The 16847-nt window shown below is 43.3% G+C and overlaps 1 protein-coding gene across 1 annotated transcript in view; it reads right to left on the bottom strand.

Moving 5' to 3' along the window:
* Positions 1 to 15718, bottom strand: part of KIAA1549L (KIAA1549 like) — a 130885-nt gene extending 115167 nt beyond the window's left edge. The window contains exon 1 of the mRNA XM_051804179.1: positions 15663 to 15718. The gene's annotated coding sequence lies outside the window, so the exon portion shown is untranslated. The remainder of the gene's footprint in view (positions 1 to 15662) is intronic.
* Between the last annotated feature and the right edge of the window lie 1129 nt (positions 15719 to 16847).

A 16847-nucleotide genomic window follows, 5' to 3' on the forward strand; every position in this document is an offset into this window, starting at 1 on the left:
GGTACTTGTAAGTGTGTATTTTCTTTGACAAAAGGCCAAAAAGGACAAACACGGCAAGAAATGGGATATTGTAAAACCTCAGCATATGGCCCATGAAAGCCTTGATGTAAATCTTAGTTGAAACATTATACCCACTAATGCCTAGTAGTACTCCAACAGCTGAAACATCTCATGACACAGAGTAACAGTACAGATTGCTGCATTAGGCTGAAGAGAATTACAGGGACAGTTCAGCAAATTCAAAATAGGGATGATTTATTACTGGAATCCTCCTTTTTTCTTTCTGGAAGCCACAGGAACACCTTCACAAGCCCTGACCCAGCTACCAGGCAGTGTTGAGCAGGTTTTAGCTTCATTCCAGGAGACAGCACCTGGGTTGAGCGAGGGAGAGAATCTTCCAAGAGCCCATCTTGCTATTTACTTTTAAGCATTTTCTGAAAGCTCCAACTGGAACATATTGCTATTTTTGCACCAAAGTTTATGTTAATTTCATCTTGTTTTACCATAAAAGCTTAAATCACACTTTTTTATCATGTAAATCACTGATCTGAAAACTCCACATTGCAATGTGTCCTCTTTTTTTGTCTCTCCAAAGAAAAGGCTGAGGACCAGCGATTTGCATCACCTCTTCATGGGATTACCCATAAATTTGATACTACTTAATGATTTCTGAATAACCCCTCAGAGAAAAAAAAAAAAAACAACAAACTTATTTTGAGAAAGTTGTTGAGTTCTTGGCACTTGTTATCTTGACGGCAAGATATCTTAAAAGGCAAAATATAATTTTCTGTCTTTGAAATGTGCACTGAGGGGGGTTTGTGGGGTTTGGGTTTTATTTTTTTGACAATAGCACTGTGGAAAACTGCTGAAAAGTTTCAATTACTGCCACAGTGATAAACAGAGGACCACGAGCTGCAAGTGAGCACCCAGTAGGATAATGCACATGGAAAAAGAAGAGGACTGTTGCATGTGTACATGTGTTTGTGTAAACAAGACCAAGTGCTGATGGGATTTTTGTTTCAAACGAGAAAAGCCTGAAGAAATAGGTCAGACCTTTTAAGAGATAATTTGTATTTCTTGGTACCTCGTGTCGGCTGAATGAAACAACAACTGCACTTATAATGTCTTTCGAGCTGCACTTACAGTGGTTGGCTCATTGGAAGTGGTGACAGATGTTTGTCACCACATTCTGTCCCCAAGTCCCAGGAGCAGCTCCCAGCTCCCTATCCAGCATCACAGCCAAACTTGGGTTTGTTTGTCAGGGCCAGGGCTCCCCTGCCAAAATAAAACTGGACACAGGAACCGAGCTCCCCACACACACTCAGAAGCCACATCCCCTCTTCCTGCCTGTCTCTCCCCCTGCCTGCTCCTCTGAGTCCCACGGCCCCACACTGTACGCTAAAAACCCCAATCCTTCCCTCGTGTTCAGCCAGAGTCTCCCGATCTGCCCTCTGAGACAGCTGCTCCATCCCACACTTCTACTGGTTGGGAGCATCAGGGAACAGCAGAGCACTTGTTATCAGCTCCTTTCCATCTCTGCAGGCACAGATTTCTATGAAAGCAGGAAGAACCTGAGACAGTAGACAGCTCTATTGCTGATAAACCTGATGGAAACTGGCCAAAGGATTAAAAAGTTACTGGGGAGGGCTGTGCATTCCTCAGTCTTTCAAATGGACTGAGAAAAGAAAACGGCAAAATCCATGGCTTTAAGTTTTGTTTCCCTAGGAAGGCAACCAAAATATTTCAGAACGGTACCCAGCGTTTCTTGCACATTACCTTTCAGACTGTATTGAAAATCAATACATTTACAAAACCCCAGAGAAGTCAGTAATACTTTTGTAACAGGTTTCTGCCAGCCCCATCACTTAGTGAACTGCCTGAGGGAAGATAACCATGTATCCCAGGGCTTTAGGCAGGCTCTGCACTACACCCCCAGAGGTTTGGGTATACCAAGCTTCAGGGTCAGTGCTCCCACCCCTTCCAAGGGGTTTTGTGCCAACAACTAAGGAGCAGAATCCAAATGTAACTCAAGAACAAAACGCTACGTCTGTTTTGATCACATTAAAGTCAGAAGGAGCTATTAAAAGAAGTTGTAGCAGATGACTGGGTCCCAAAGAACCACAGGCAATAAATTCACATGGCAGCTTTGTTTCATAACTTCAGTCCTACTTCTTCCTTCTTTGTCTATTCTAATTACTCCCTGATATGGAATTAATGCAGAAATCAAATTAAATGCTCAGGAAAGTGTACGAATCAGCTGGCCCGAAAGAAACAACTATTAAAAACAATTAGGTAAATACATCGATTTAGAAATGCACAACATGTTTCTGCCTGAGTGAAAAGTACAAACACAGAGACAAAATGGAGACCTGTGATGCCAAGAAAGGAGCAGCCTCTCTGGGTCTTACGGAAGTGTTTGGTGGCAGGTTTTGGTGGACCGCTGCCTTCAGAGAGCATCAGTGCTTGCAGGTGGCACCGAGGAGACAAACATTCAGATCTATATTGCCTCTTTTTTGCAAAACCTCCCCAAAAAGTGGTGTTACACTGGGATGGCAAACACTGTGAACTTGTAGAGGGGATACAGCACTGGGACCACACAGATTGTCTAAAAATGAGTTGACCCAAGTTAACGCAAAGTGCAGATGACAATTTGATGTTCTACACTGAGATTAACTCAGCAAAAGCAACAGCAGGTAAGGAAATAAGTCCCAGTAAAATAGATAGGTGTCCTCTCTCTCCTCTGAATTTACAGCAAGAAAACTACCCCATGAAAACTGTTTCACAAGAAAAACATAAAGAAATGGTTTTCAATACAACAAGATCTATGAATGTATTACTAACTCTGCACTGGTGATGCTCTTGCAATTCGTGACGTTCTGGAAGCAAAATGTGCAATAACGTGGATTTTAAAAGCCTGAGTTCACTGAATGTAAATAGTGCTGCCAATGTGGCGAGCACAGATGCCAGTTAAAGTACATTAATTCTTTAAAGTTGATGATATGAATAAGTGCACATAATTTTATCTCTGAGCACCTCTGCAATCAGGAGCCATGCAGTGAAGCCCAAGCAGACAGCAGAGGCAGTTTAACTAACACCTTTCAGACACTTGCACACCCCAGTAAAGGCCAAAAGTATCTGACACGTGCCAAAACTGTACTCAAGAAACAGCAAGCAGGGGGTCAATATGGAAAGTACCTACTATAGAGAAGCCCCACAAAACTAAGTGAATAAGTCCAACTTGGAAACATCACAGAAGAGCTGAAAAACTCCAGAGGAATCAAAAAATCCTTGCACCACAGACACTGCCCGTGTCTGGGTTGCAGAGCAGGTCTGGGCACTGCCTGTACCACTTGCGGCCCCCCCAGCGCTGAGCCCAGGCTGTGGGGACAAGCTCAGTGTGGACTGGGGGATGTGAACCTTTTATTTCTTCAAGAAGCTGAAGAATAACCTGGTTTCCCAGCTGAGAGAATGCAAAACAAGAAAAAAAAAAACAACCCTTACAAGTGCTGGTGTATCCACAGGAGAACATTCCTTTAAGTGACTTCCCTATCTCTCTTTTTGAATACCACATATTTTCTCTAGCAAAGATAGCTTAACTAGTGAGCCTAAAAATACTCCTAAGAACAATTTTTACCACACAGTGGGATACGTGCACCTTGGCAAGTAAAAATAATCCCTATTGTACCCCGTTGACAAAAACATTCAGCAGACACCTCATCTAAATGCCACTCTATCAACACTGTCAGTATACATTTTAATAACAAAAAATGAACTCATCCATAATCCATTTAATCTAAGTTTTCCAAATCATACTGTCACCTCAGCCATAAGAATCCTCTTGTATTAAACAGATAACAAATAAAGTATATTCTTTGCTCCGAATTGAGATGATGTCCTCCTTTTAGACATGAAAATTATCAAAGGTGCAGTGCTAATATTCGTAAAAAGTATTTTCGCTAAAGAGACTGTGGAATCAGCTAAAATGGAAATCCTTCAGCTGCTTACAAGAATAAATGCCAATATTATCACTGGGAAGAGTACTGGTATAGCAAAAGGATGGTAAGTTTTATTCTATTGGGGATAAGATTTACTTTATGCAGAAATAGAGTAATAAAAGAGCATAACTTTTCATTACGTAATTGTTATCTTTCTTTTTACCTTTTAATATGTTTAAACAGTATTGAAGAGAAACAATTATATTCTTTTGATATGAAAAAAACTGTAAAAGAGGAAGGTGCTCTGTAATTAATAAATCTTTGTTTGCAGAGGCACACATTCAGTGCTTAAAAGACAAACACAAGTTATTTCTGTCAAGATATGCTGAAACGCCCAGATATAAGCCCAGATACTAAAAGGGTGGGATTTGCTGCTCACAGCAGTTTTCACACACACAGTTTGACTTACTGTTTATCTGGTAGTTTACTAGTGGGTGATGTGAGGTAAGATGCATGCATTTTTCAAGTTAATTACTCTACAAGTTAATTACATTTCTACAAAAGCAAAGGAACCAAGAGAAAGAACCATAGAAAGAACCAACTTTTCCCCAAAAGAGAAGGATGAATCAATATATTTATCTTTACTCTCAACCCAAATATATTTGGATTTAAAGAAAACAAAAAAAAAAAATTAGTGAATACACGTATCACTTTATTTTCCCTTTCCTTCTGCAAAGAGAAGTTAACAATATCAAAACAACAGCTGTGCACCACTCTGAACTGAAATTAAGTTCATGGTGTTCCTGAAAATGTCATACCCACACAGGGCAGAGGCACAGATGTCTCAGTACCACACCAGTTTAACTAGTGTAGGTAACTTCATGCTCTGTTGTCTGGCTAACAGTTACATCTACTGAAGCAACCTATGGAGGGGGGGAAACCAATTTTAAGAAGGCACAGATAAATAACTGCAGAGTGGTACTTGAGTTATCCTCCAGATTAACCTTTACTGTATTTATTTACATTGTCTTAGTCACTGAAGGTCTCAGCAGATGAGCAGTAGAACTTGTTGGGCACCTTAAAATGGCAACTCCAGTCTGTTTAAGCATGCACTCAGGAGAGCATCAGTCTTCTTACCTACTTAATGCCCTCCATCACAGTTTTGCCTTTTTCCTTGGTCATTATTGCAGTACAAACAAGCAAAATTGCCCCTTGTGAAAACACCTCTCCCAGGTGTATCACTATAAACTTAGTGGTATCTTAGTGGGAGAAAGAGCCCATAATTAAGACTCAGCTCACTGCTCAGAGACTCAGTCCCCACCCACTGATGTCCCTGGGATTCCTCTTACTGCTTCCCTGACCAGCCCAGACCTGAAAGGCAAGACACCCATGGCTAGACCTAATTAGTCATGGAAATACCTAAGTATTTTAAGCAATTCAACATCAATTCCATGAATTTAAGCAGACTACAATGTTAAGAATTTTTCTGTGTGTGCATGAGTAGATAGCATTGATTTCAGCAATAATTGCCTAGAAAGACAATTTTAGAATCAAATTAGCAGTTAAATAATTGTAGAAATTATACAGAGAGATTTCTTTGATTGGATAGTTGTAATAATAGCTACAGAAATCCATCCTACACAGATCCTACATTGCATTACACTACATTATTTTAGCCTAAAGTTAATATTGTTGAAAACAAATCACATTCCAAGAATACGCTCCTGTAAGATTATTTCTTCGGGGTGATTTTAATTAGCTGCATTACGCTGAAAATATTGGATACATTAAAATATCTGATAAACTTCGAACATTCCATACACCGTTATCTCAGTCCTGTTCCCATTATCTATTACTTTTAATTCACCACTGATTTTTCAAATGAGCTGCTGGCTTTTCAATAAAACACACGCTGCCCAGCCAGTCCATCTAAGAGGGGTGAGTGTTCTGCAGTGTGCTGGAGGATTGTGGTGTAATTTCAGATAAGCATTATATGTGCTTCCCTTCGAGCATTCAAGGAGTTTCACTAATTGTAGTGGCTGACTTTTAGAGGACAAAAAGGAGATTAATATCAAGACACCATTCCAGTCTCCTACCTAAGGCACGCTGCAAAACCAAAGGAAGCCAGAGTCATCACAAAAGGAAGAGAAAGCAACTGAAATGTCTCCCACACGAAAACCAGCAGCAGAGTTCCTGTGGGCTCTACCCAGGCCAGGATTTTCACCAGTGTGTTTCCAGCTCCCAAATAAATTACAGCAAGAAGCACAAGATGTCGAGCTCTATCTCATACAACCCTAATATCCCAATTCTTTTGATGCATTCAGGGGACAAAGCCTTACCAGTGTTCACCTGGCATCCCATTAGCTCTGCCTGAAATACCTACAAAGCAAAGAATATTTCGTATGCAACTGGAAAGACTATTTAGCTTGGTATGCCTGTCCTCTTCCCTTTCCCTAATCCATAATCCCCTCCTCTCTTTAGCTCATCCCTGTGCACAGCTCTCAGCACTTGGCTTGACAAATTGGTCTCGAGTTTGAGCTGCACAGACACTGCTGGGAATGCAGCACAGCCCCGAGCACTGGTGGTGTACGGAGACACCAGGAACACATGGACACACATTACCTGCCAGGTGTCTCCATGGCTGTTCGTGAAACACAAGTGTCCCCTTCAGCCAAAGGGAGTCTGGTTTCCCAGGAGCTTATTTTCTGTGCATCTAGTCATGGTTTATACTCTTTTAGTGCTGATTATTCGAGTTCTGGATATTCTGTTTGTCCATACAGGAAGGTAGGAAATGCCACCCTGAACTAACCGGGATTCATCCAGTCTCCATCAGTCTGTGCAGCCAGACACTACCAGAGAGTGCACCAAACATACATTTTCAGGGTTCCTAAACTACCCATTTTTGTGGCAGCAAGTCCTACAGCCAGAAGGATTGTGAAGCAGCACTGACTGGTTTTGAATTAGGCTTTCCCCCCCCCCCCTTAATTGCTGATTGTCCCCTTATTGCTAATGCTAGGAGGCAAAGCAAACAAAGAACAGTATTTATCTTTGTTCTATAATATTGTGACATTTAAACAAGGAAAATGGGAACTGTCAAATAGGGATTTTGATATTGATGGCGATGATGGACTGGATTAGCAGAGAAAGGATTTGACTGATGATAAGCAAAAAGAGAATGGAATAATTAATGCCCAGGATTGAATTTTTATGGGCAATGAATCACTTTAAATTCATTTTACATTTCTATCAGACTATAAATTTGATCTAATATTCTTAGATTTCAATGAGGCATTTGACTTTATATCTCACATTTTGATTAATAAAATATAAAATGAATATGGTGCCTATGCCACAGATTTTAAATGATTAAATTGAGCATCAGTTCTTCTGGTAGACCCATATGGGAAATGATTCTCAGCCTCGCAGTCAACATTTTTATCAGTAGCCTGGAGGAAGTCAAAACTATCTGATAGAAGTTCTGAGATGACAACTGGGAAAGGGATGAACAATGAAGCAGACAGGCAGATGCAGTCAAGTATCAGACCACACATCTGGAAATACAGAGTACAGACCAATTTCACGGGTAAGAGTGTCTACAGAGGGGAGCAGTGATGAAGGGTTATGTCTGCTGAGCAGACTGCAGCTTCCATGAGTAGGAGAAGCATTGTAGCTTCAGGGGTCGTTAATCTTGCTTCTCTCGATTACACCTAAGTCTGCAGAGTAGACTTCTTCCAAAAAAAAATAATCTTGGAAGCAGAGGTGAATAATCAGATCAATGGGAACCACTTCAGAAGAAACTTTAATTCAATTCTTACATTTGGGAAGATCAGCACTACAACAAAAAATTATATTACATCTGACACTGATGCCCATCACTGATGAACCAGGAATACCAGACCAGCTGTGGAGGCTGCAGTTTTCAGAGGGACATCAGACTGGAAAGACTTCAAAAAGGACTCACAAGGATGATGAAAGATGTGGAAAATATGCCTTTGATTGAACCCTAGGAGAACTCAAAGGAAAAGAGTAGTTGTGCATGGCAAAGAGATTTTGGAGGTCTTCAGTCTGGTAGGTAGGGTGGCCAGAAAACACAGTGGTACAAGTTCAGCTTTGAATTATATACATTTCCAAATGTGATAGTAATGTCCTTCAGCAGTAATTCTGGTGAACTGCCTGGTCCCTCACAAATTTTAGTCAGGACTTCATAGTCTCTTAAAGGTTGCCTGGAGCTGCCACACTTGTATCAGTCACTAAAACCAAGAGAAAACTTATGGCTCACGTTATTCAGAAGGCAAATTTAACATCAGTGACTCCTTTGTGACCCAAATGCCTAGAAATGTTTTAGCAACACAAGTTTTCCCATGTTCTGGGATATATCTTGGATATAAGATGACTGCAGGAAAAGCTGCATGTGCCCAGGAGTAACCCCAGCTGGTCAACAGGATTTTTGTACATGGCTTCTCAGTAAAACATAAGGCTTTGACTTTACTCAGTAAAACCTAAACAGCTTTTGGCAGGTGATAATCTGGTAAAAATCTTTTTGAAAATAACTCAATAATTTCATATTAATTATGTGACTCCATAAGCTTTTTATAGGTGTTTCATTAGCCAAAGAAAAGGTAGATATAGAAAATAATGCTTTTTTAAATAGCAGTAGAGCCACAAAGAACACCTCATAAAATGTCTAATCAACACTCCCACTTATTCATCCAGAAAAAAACCACTGCCTGTAGACAATTTAAAGCCTGAGCTCTAATTCTCTAATAAAGTCAAACATTTGTTTTTAAATAGCAACACATTGTAGATACCAAGGCTTGCATAGGGAATATATTACATATATATTGATATATTCAGGAGTTTGCAGCTTTGAAAACATGTCTTTTACTATCCACTATGAGAGCAAAAGCTTTAGCCTGTTTATGGACTGCCAGTCAACAAAGGACGGGGGGGTTTATGTGCATATTTAATTCACCAGCTACACGAGCAATAGGAAATTCAGATAAACCCATCTGAGAACACTGGACAGCTACAACAGTCAAGCATGTATTAGCCTTAAAAATATTCAGCCAAGAGATTTTACCACAAGATCAGAGAAGTGCTTTTAAAATGCCAAATAAAACCAAAACCATCTTTTTTAAGGATTTCTTAAAGCCACCCCTAGAAATTTTGGCTCAAAGACATCACATCAAAGACATCCCACAATGACAGAAAACTGTAAAAATGCATTTCCTTTCTTAATTAGCCATGACCTCTATAGAAATCCAATTTTTCATCACTGACCTATTCATCTGCCAAAGCTACTCATCAGATTAAAAGAAACTGCACCAAGAAAACGAGGCAAGTCTGTAATGGTTTCTTTTAAATCAGTTTTTCAGAACTTGAGTGACAAAGAAGACCACATAAGCTAAATTATTTCCATTTTCAAAACAAAGAACAACTATTTGGTAAGAAACTGCTCCCACAGATAAACCTCCACATTTCAACTCTTTTCTTACCGTTCTACATTGGTTGCCAAAACATTTTGCTGGCCTCAGTTACTTCATTGTTTAGGAAATACCACAGAAAACTAATACATCTTTGTTTCCTATTCCTTTGGAATCTGTTTTTTGACATTTTAATTTCCATGCATTTAAATGTTTAGCCTTTCTTTTGTCTTTTAAAAACCTTTCTCTTAGCCTTGCAAGTTTCACATATTTATGTAACAATCTTTCTGTGTTATCCTGGCTAGTAACTTTATCAGGTTAAATTTACAAACCCCACACCTCTCAAACACAGGGCAACAGTTTACTTGAAGACATTTTACTTATTTTCAGCTAAAGACACCGCAGTGAGATCATCATATCACTAAACACCAGAGTGGTGCAGGATAGCCCTGCTGCTTTTTCATTACCTGGTATACAGATGGATTGTAATTCATGTTGGCTTCCTTCAGGAATTTTTTATCACCACACATCTGCACGAGCATTTGGGAAAACACAGGACCAGCAGGTATGTTGTGTGAAAAGACTTTCCTAGAGAGCAGCCAAAATCTCTACAGTCAACACAGAGGCTTTTTAGCCATAACGAGGAAAATGCACACACATGAAGGCAATTCAGAAGTTTCAAAAGAAGAGCTACAGCTGCTTCCCTGCTGATGCACCAAACATGATGGTAATACCTGAAAACTGGAGAATATGCCAATTAATCACAGACTTACGCTCTGTGATTAAAGTCTTGCATAGTTTCTCCTAATTTCTCCCATGTGTTCTTCCTATTCAAAGTCAGTAAGAATAAGCCGGGGTATTTCCCTTAAAAGGTGAACATTGGTATATTGCTAACAGATAATTAAAATGCTAGACAAGATGTTGTAGATAGTTTCAGATCTACAGCAATGTGTTGTAGAGAAAATGAGGAAAGGGGTACCTTCTTATGAGTCTGGATTTTTATGGTTTTCATCTTTGAATGTTCTTTCACTTTTCCTTCCTTACTCCTGCGCCCAGAATACAGAAAGGAATTTGCCCTAGTTAAACTTCCAGACCAAGTAGTAACATTATGTGTGTTACATTTTGCTACACACACTGTATATACCTCATACCTGCAAAAGTAATTGTTCTTTAAATATTAACAACATAATCATTTCTTGTCACCCAGATGGGACCCATAGTACTTATATCTTCAGATTTTCGATTTTCTGCGAAAACTCCTCTTTTATAAAAGGGAGTAGCCAAACCAAGCCACTTATATGTGCTGTTGAGAGGCCCTTAAAAGCATCATCTCTGTTCAAAGATGCCCTTCAGACACCTATTGGCATAGTTTCTCCATTTCAGACTCTAAGAACATTACTGGCCTTTCCACCTGTGACAACCATTACTAGATGTGGGTGTTCCCTTTATGCCCTTCTGCATGTATGTAGGACTGCCACCAAAATGTCAGGTCAAAGACTGGGCTTTGCTCTTAGTGGCTTCTTTTCCAGACCCTTTGTCATAGACCTTTTCAAATCTGGAATTATTGAAAGTTATATTTAAGGAGAGAGAAGGGAAAGGAGGGAAAACCCTGATGGGTTTTCAAAACTGTGCCAAGAACACTACAAATATACTTCAGCAGCAAACTGCTGTGTGTGAGCTGTACATTGTTTTTCCCATATCCTGTACTGCTTCTAACTAAATACCCTCATTGGGAATGTTTTTCTCTGGGGTGTTTTAGGTGAGAAATACCCTGTGTCCAAAGCCCACCAGTGCTATCCCACCTGGCTGGTAGGAAGGCAGTGCCTCACCCATGTTCCTCAGGATTAGCCATAAAAGACAGATTAGTTCAGTAAGTGCAGTAGTTCCTTCCTTGGACTCAGAGAAGGGAGTGAGAACAGTAAATAATCACTAAAATGTTCATTTTATTTTTTTAATGAAATGTTGACATGTTTTGACATTAAAGCCTAAATTAATATGCAAATATCATCAGTATTTACTGCAGCAGAGACAACCATTCCCACACGACCAGGAAAATACCATAAACAGAAAATTACTCACAGTCCCCTTCCTTTTGTTCATCCACCTGACCTCAAGTGAGTGTGAAAGACTCAAAAAACAGTGCAGTGAAGACTAGGAGGGTGCAATATGCTACAGGGTGACTGAACACGTCAGAAAATAAGTTCTTCTCTAACCATGGGTCCTAAACAGCCAGTCAGCATTCCATACAAGCATAACACGCAAGGATACCCTTCAAGCTACTCCCGAGATATTTGCTTGTCTTAATCTACAGAGAACAGTTTCATCAAAGTGGTTTCAGTGTATATGAATTTGACATATTAGATATCTATGTGAATACTAAAACCAGATTGTTTATTATCAGCTAATTATTTATTGATCAGGTCAGATCCAGGAATGTAGTGGAAGAAGGTAACTCATGACTGGTGGATCTATACCAAGCATATCCATCAAAGCCTCAAATCCTCACAAAGAAGCATCTTTTTCATGCTCCTGGTGGCCTAATGCTTCCACCCTTGCTGTAGATGCCTGTTTTGTTTGGAATAATATGAGTTAGAACTTGAACTTTCCACTGTTCTTTCATGGGGTATCTGAGACGCCTGCATGTATTCTGCTCTGTTGAGATGATCAGAACATCAAAATAGCAACGTGACCACCCTGAAACTACTGATTTCCTAAAATGCTGGACTGGTAGTTCTGGAGAGCAACCCCAGGAGGTGCAGAGTGCCTTTTTCTACGTCCTCATCGAATTCCACAATGCAGAGCTGGACCCAGGGAAGGATTAGGGCCCCACACGCTCGCAGCCCTCTCCTCTCCAGTGGCTCCTTTGGCAGTGAAAACACCAACCTGTCCGCTTCCAGATGTGCCAATCCCGGTGCTTTTTGTGGAGTTTCAGGAGCTGAGAGGAGTCGAGTCAGTGCTCAGGTAGCTGCCATCCACTGAGGAGGAGGTGGGACTGGCAGTTTAGCAGCTGGCACGGAGCACTCTCCGAGTTGTTCAATGAAAGCTCCAGCTGCGAGAAGCAGCCACTGCGCTGGAGGTGTCGTTATTGTTTGTGAAATCATTGTTAATTAAGGTGAGATCTCACTGTGCTGGTGTTCAGCAAACACAGGAAGAAATGGACCTTTCCCTGACAAGTTTATCGTTCAAACACAATACACAAGCAAGCATAGAGGATGATGGAAAGTGTAAAAGGTATATTTTAATGTTTCTTAAAATTTCGTTAGCCCAGAATCCCCCCCCTGCAGTCTCTCTGATCAGTTGATTAATCTCATGAGCAACACAACTGTGAGCAACACGCCTTTTCCTCTGTTTTACTCAAACAACAGTGACATATGTATTGACTGGCTGAGAGATGCTCCACCAATATCAAATCAGATTTCAATATCTGCCTTTCAAAGTTACACCCATTTCAGAAACTGCCTCTCTCTTCTTCCACCAGGGGGAAACAGTTGCCCAGGGTTCATGGCTCTGATTCATGAAGGAGTTTTACCTGGCTGGAGCATGGCAGGAGTCAACCCCAAACTGCACACTCCCTCATTCGATTTTTGGAGCATTACTTTTCCCTTTCTTGACAGATATATTCAGTTTGACTCAGTTTTTGCACTGGTTATTCTATAATCCACGAGAAATCACAGTTTTATGATTCTGATGATGGTGGACAATGTAATTTTATTTTCAACCTGAATTCAAGCAGTGGTCCTGAGGTTGACATAATGTTGAAGTTAATAACTAATTCTGCATGTCACTGAGCAGTTCAGTATGTATCCAGCTAAAGAAGCATAAAATACTTCTAAAATTAAAAATAAAGCTTCTTATCTGCTGTTTGAAACCTAATCACTCTGTAGTCGATGGTGAAAGTGTCCCGAGGCACTGACCAGCACTGAGGTCTGGCTCTGAAACCCTAAGAGAAAGATAAGCAGTCTCCCAACACCTGGGAGCCCAACACCTCATCCTGCCAGGATCTCTTCTCAAGGAGATATTTGTCCTTTGTCTTGAATTCTTATTGAGGTGTAGGGAAATTTTGTGGATCTCAGGGATCAGCAAACTTTTGAGTTGTCTTCTGTAGCACTAGCACCAGAGTAAAACTTCTGTCTTTTCTCTCCATGCCCCGGGTTCCCTGCTTCATCTTCACACACAGTGATGCCACATGTCTCCTACAAACCCACTAGAAGAACCGAGCATTTATCTGTGTGTGTGTACACATGTACAGATATAAATTTCCCACAGAGGGAAATGTTCCCCAGTGGAGAAAGCTTTAGTAAAAATGGTGCATGACAAATGCTCTTCCCAATGTTTCATGCATCATGGAACACCACTTGGACTTCATGGCAGTGGATGTGCTCTATGAACCATACACATTACCATATTAAACACGGGAATCTGTAAAATCACATTGGCTGAACAGAAATCCAGACCTAGATGTAGACTACTCTATGTAAACATATAGAAGTTAACCTTCTTAGACAAAAATGATGTTCTTGATTGAAAATATGGCTCTACCACATATTTTGCCCCTGCCTTCAGTGGGAGACAGCACTTCATGTGTTCCATCTCAGTGGAAGACAGAGCTTTTAAGGTTGATTGACATCCAATTTATGCACCTCAGCAATTGTACCTACTGATCAACACTGAATAGGAGTAATAAAGTTTTACTGGTGATTGCAGCTGTAAAGCTCAAAGCTATGAAGTACAACAGATTACATTTAGTACCTTAATGTAACTACTTGATAATCTGAAATCCCCAAGTAATGCCAATTGGTGACAGTATTTTACACAGTATGTGCTATATACACCATGGTTATGTACTTTGGCTTGGCACTATTTTGGCTTCCCAACTCTTTTTTTTTTTCCCAAGGTGTTGGCTATGAGATACCTACAAATATATTTTTTAACTCTGTTGGATTTCTTCACTTAAAAGTGAGATCATTGCTGTGTCATAAAGACATACAGACCACAAAGGAAGAAGCAGAATATTCATACACTTCATTCTACTCTTGAATCTCACCCTCAAGCATGAAAAGGTGTCTTGTTGCATTGTCAGAAATACCTCAGCTTTTGCAACTCAGCTCTGAGAGCCTGGCTACCTCCGAGGGAACACACATTTCATAACTTAGATGTGGTGCCAGAGTTCCTGTGAAATCCAGACTGACTTGACAAGCCAAGGTAAAAAATTAGCCATTCCTCTGATCATCATGGGTCAATTCATCTTATAGAGATAAATCAAACTGTGGTATTTACATGCTCAGAATAAGTAATGCAGTATGAGGCACTGTTCCATCAACCTACAACCTGCAAATGAGAAACCTTATTATATTATGGCCATAAAACTGGCATCAATTGTATACAATTACTGTACATACATATTAACAGCTTCAAAATGTGGATTCAAATCTCTACTCCTTTCTTAAAACCATAGGATCAATCTAGCCATATATCAATTTTAGCCTCTTTCAATTATTTTAGCCCAGCCTCAGAATTATATTTGGCATCTCTATCTGGCTCATACAATAACTGCCAGCAACAGTAACCATTTCTGCATTGAGGTCACCGAGTATATCGGCTGCTGTAAGAAGTCTGGAGAGCGCAGGACAGTGCCTGACTTTAAAAGTCAAGGGAAATAGGAAAAATATAACCCAGAAATTGTTGGAGCTCTCAGCTGCATTTGAGGTGTAGCGCTGAGATCTTAGCGCAGCTTGCCCTCTCCTAACCCCTCCTTACCTTCCCCTCCTCCCCGCCACACACACAGAGAATCACTGGAAATGATCCTTTCATTTAACAAAAGCCTCTGCCCGTCCCTTTCTCTGCAAGGAACAAGACCTAATCCAACTATCCCGTCCCACAGGAAAAGCTGTTATTTGTGCGCCAGCCAGGCAGACCAGGGGGGTGATGGCAGCTCCGGCTGCCTTTAGGGAAAGGCAGAAAACCCGAGCATCCCCTCTCCACAGAGGAGCCTCTGTTCAGAGAGCGGATAAGAAGGGATGCGGTAGACAAAGAGAAGCGCCGGGCTGTTCCCCGCTCTCGGCAGCGCCGGGCACAGGGCACTGATTCCCGCTGTCGTGCGCGGCTCGGGCAGGAGGGGACCCTGTGCCACTGCAGCAGGTGAGGCTGCTGGGCGGGAGGGAGCCAGGGCAGCCCGAGCGTCCCCGCAGAGCCGCGCCGTCCCCGCGGGCAGGGCGGTGACTGTCACTGTCGCTGCTGTCACCGTGACAGCGGCGCCGCCGCCGCGCTCTCCCCGCGCTCTCCCCGCGCCCTCCGCGCTCCTTACCCGGCTCGGCGCGGGCGCTCGGCAGGAGGGCGACGACGACCCCGAGCAGCAGGAGGGCCACTGCCGCGGCCGGGCCCGCTCCCCCGCCCGCGGGCCGGGCGCTGCGCGGGGCCGCGGGGCCGGGCGCTGCTCGGGGCCCCGCGGGGCGCGCCCCGCTCCGCCCGCCCGCCGCCCGCCGCCGCATCCCCGCGCCTCGCTCGGCCCCTCAGCGGGCAGCGCTGCCCATCGCCGCCGCGCCGGGCTCTACAGCAGCAGCGGCTCCGCGGGCAGGCGCGGCGGGAGGCGGAGCGGGGGGCGCCGCATCGCCGCCCGCGGGACGCGCGGGGCCGGAGCTGCTCAGCGGCGGCGCGGCCCCTCGGGCTCCGGCGCGGGGAGCGCCGCGGAACGCAGCTCCTTCATCCACAAAGGGCTCGCGGCGCCGACAGAGCCGGCCCCGCTCCCCGCCCTCCGAGCGCGGGGAGGCGGGAGCGGGGGCGGCGCTGCCGGGGCCGCGGGGACCCCTCCGCCGCCCCCCGCGCCGCTCGGGAGGAGCCGCGGCCGCGCCAGGTGAGGCAGCCGGCGGTGGGGACGGGACCCTGCCCGCTGTGCCGGCCAGGGCACGTGGAACGCGGCATCAGCTCCGGGCGATCAGCTGCCTCCCTAGTTTTTCTTCAGTCGCTTGTGCCCGGCGCTGTCTTTGGGTGTAAACGAAGCTGCACCCGCTCACACTTGTCCTGCGAGCCTGGCAAGACTCAAAGTCACTCCCTGCTCGCTTATTGCCGGCTGGTGTCCCGACCTGCGAGTCTCCAGGCCAGGGCATTCCCGAAGATGGCCCAGTTATCCGAGGCACCAGGCAGCAAGCAAGCAGCCACAGCGCCGAGCGCCACTGGCAGCGTTTCTGCGAGTGCAGAAGCAGCTCTGGAAATAAAGAAACTCGAGTGTACCGCAGGGGGTGACCAAATTGGCAGCTACAACCTCAGCCGCCCACTGTGCAAACACAGGAGAGGTCTACGCCTGTCGCCCCTGTCCTGTGCTCACTCGGTCGGTCACTCCCTCCCTGCCCAGGACACGGCTCAGACCTCCAGTCTGAAAGGGGAGCTCCAAAGGACAGAGGTTTGTCCCTGTGATGCTTAAAGGTACACCAGGAAACCAAGCAGCACACGGAAACGTGTTATGGACAGCAGCTGCCTCAGTCACAGTCACACA

The sequence above is a fragment of the Manacus candei genome, unplaced genomic scaffold, assembly GCF_025592945.1.
Source record: "Manacus candei isolate 608988 ecotype Guabito, Panama unplaced genomic scaffold, ASM2559294v1 h1tg000060l, whole genome shotgun sequence".
Lineage (NCBI taxonomy): Eukaryota > Metazoa > Chordata > Aves > Passeriformes > Pipridae > Manacus > Manacus candei.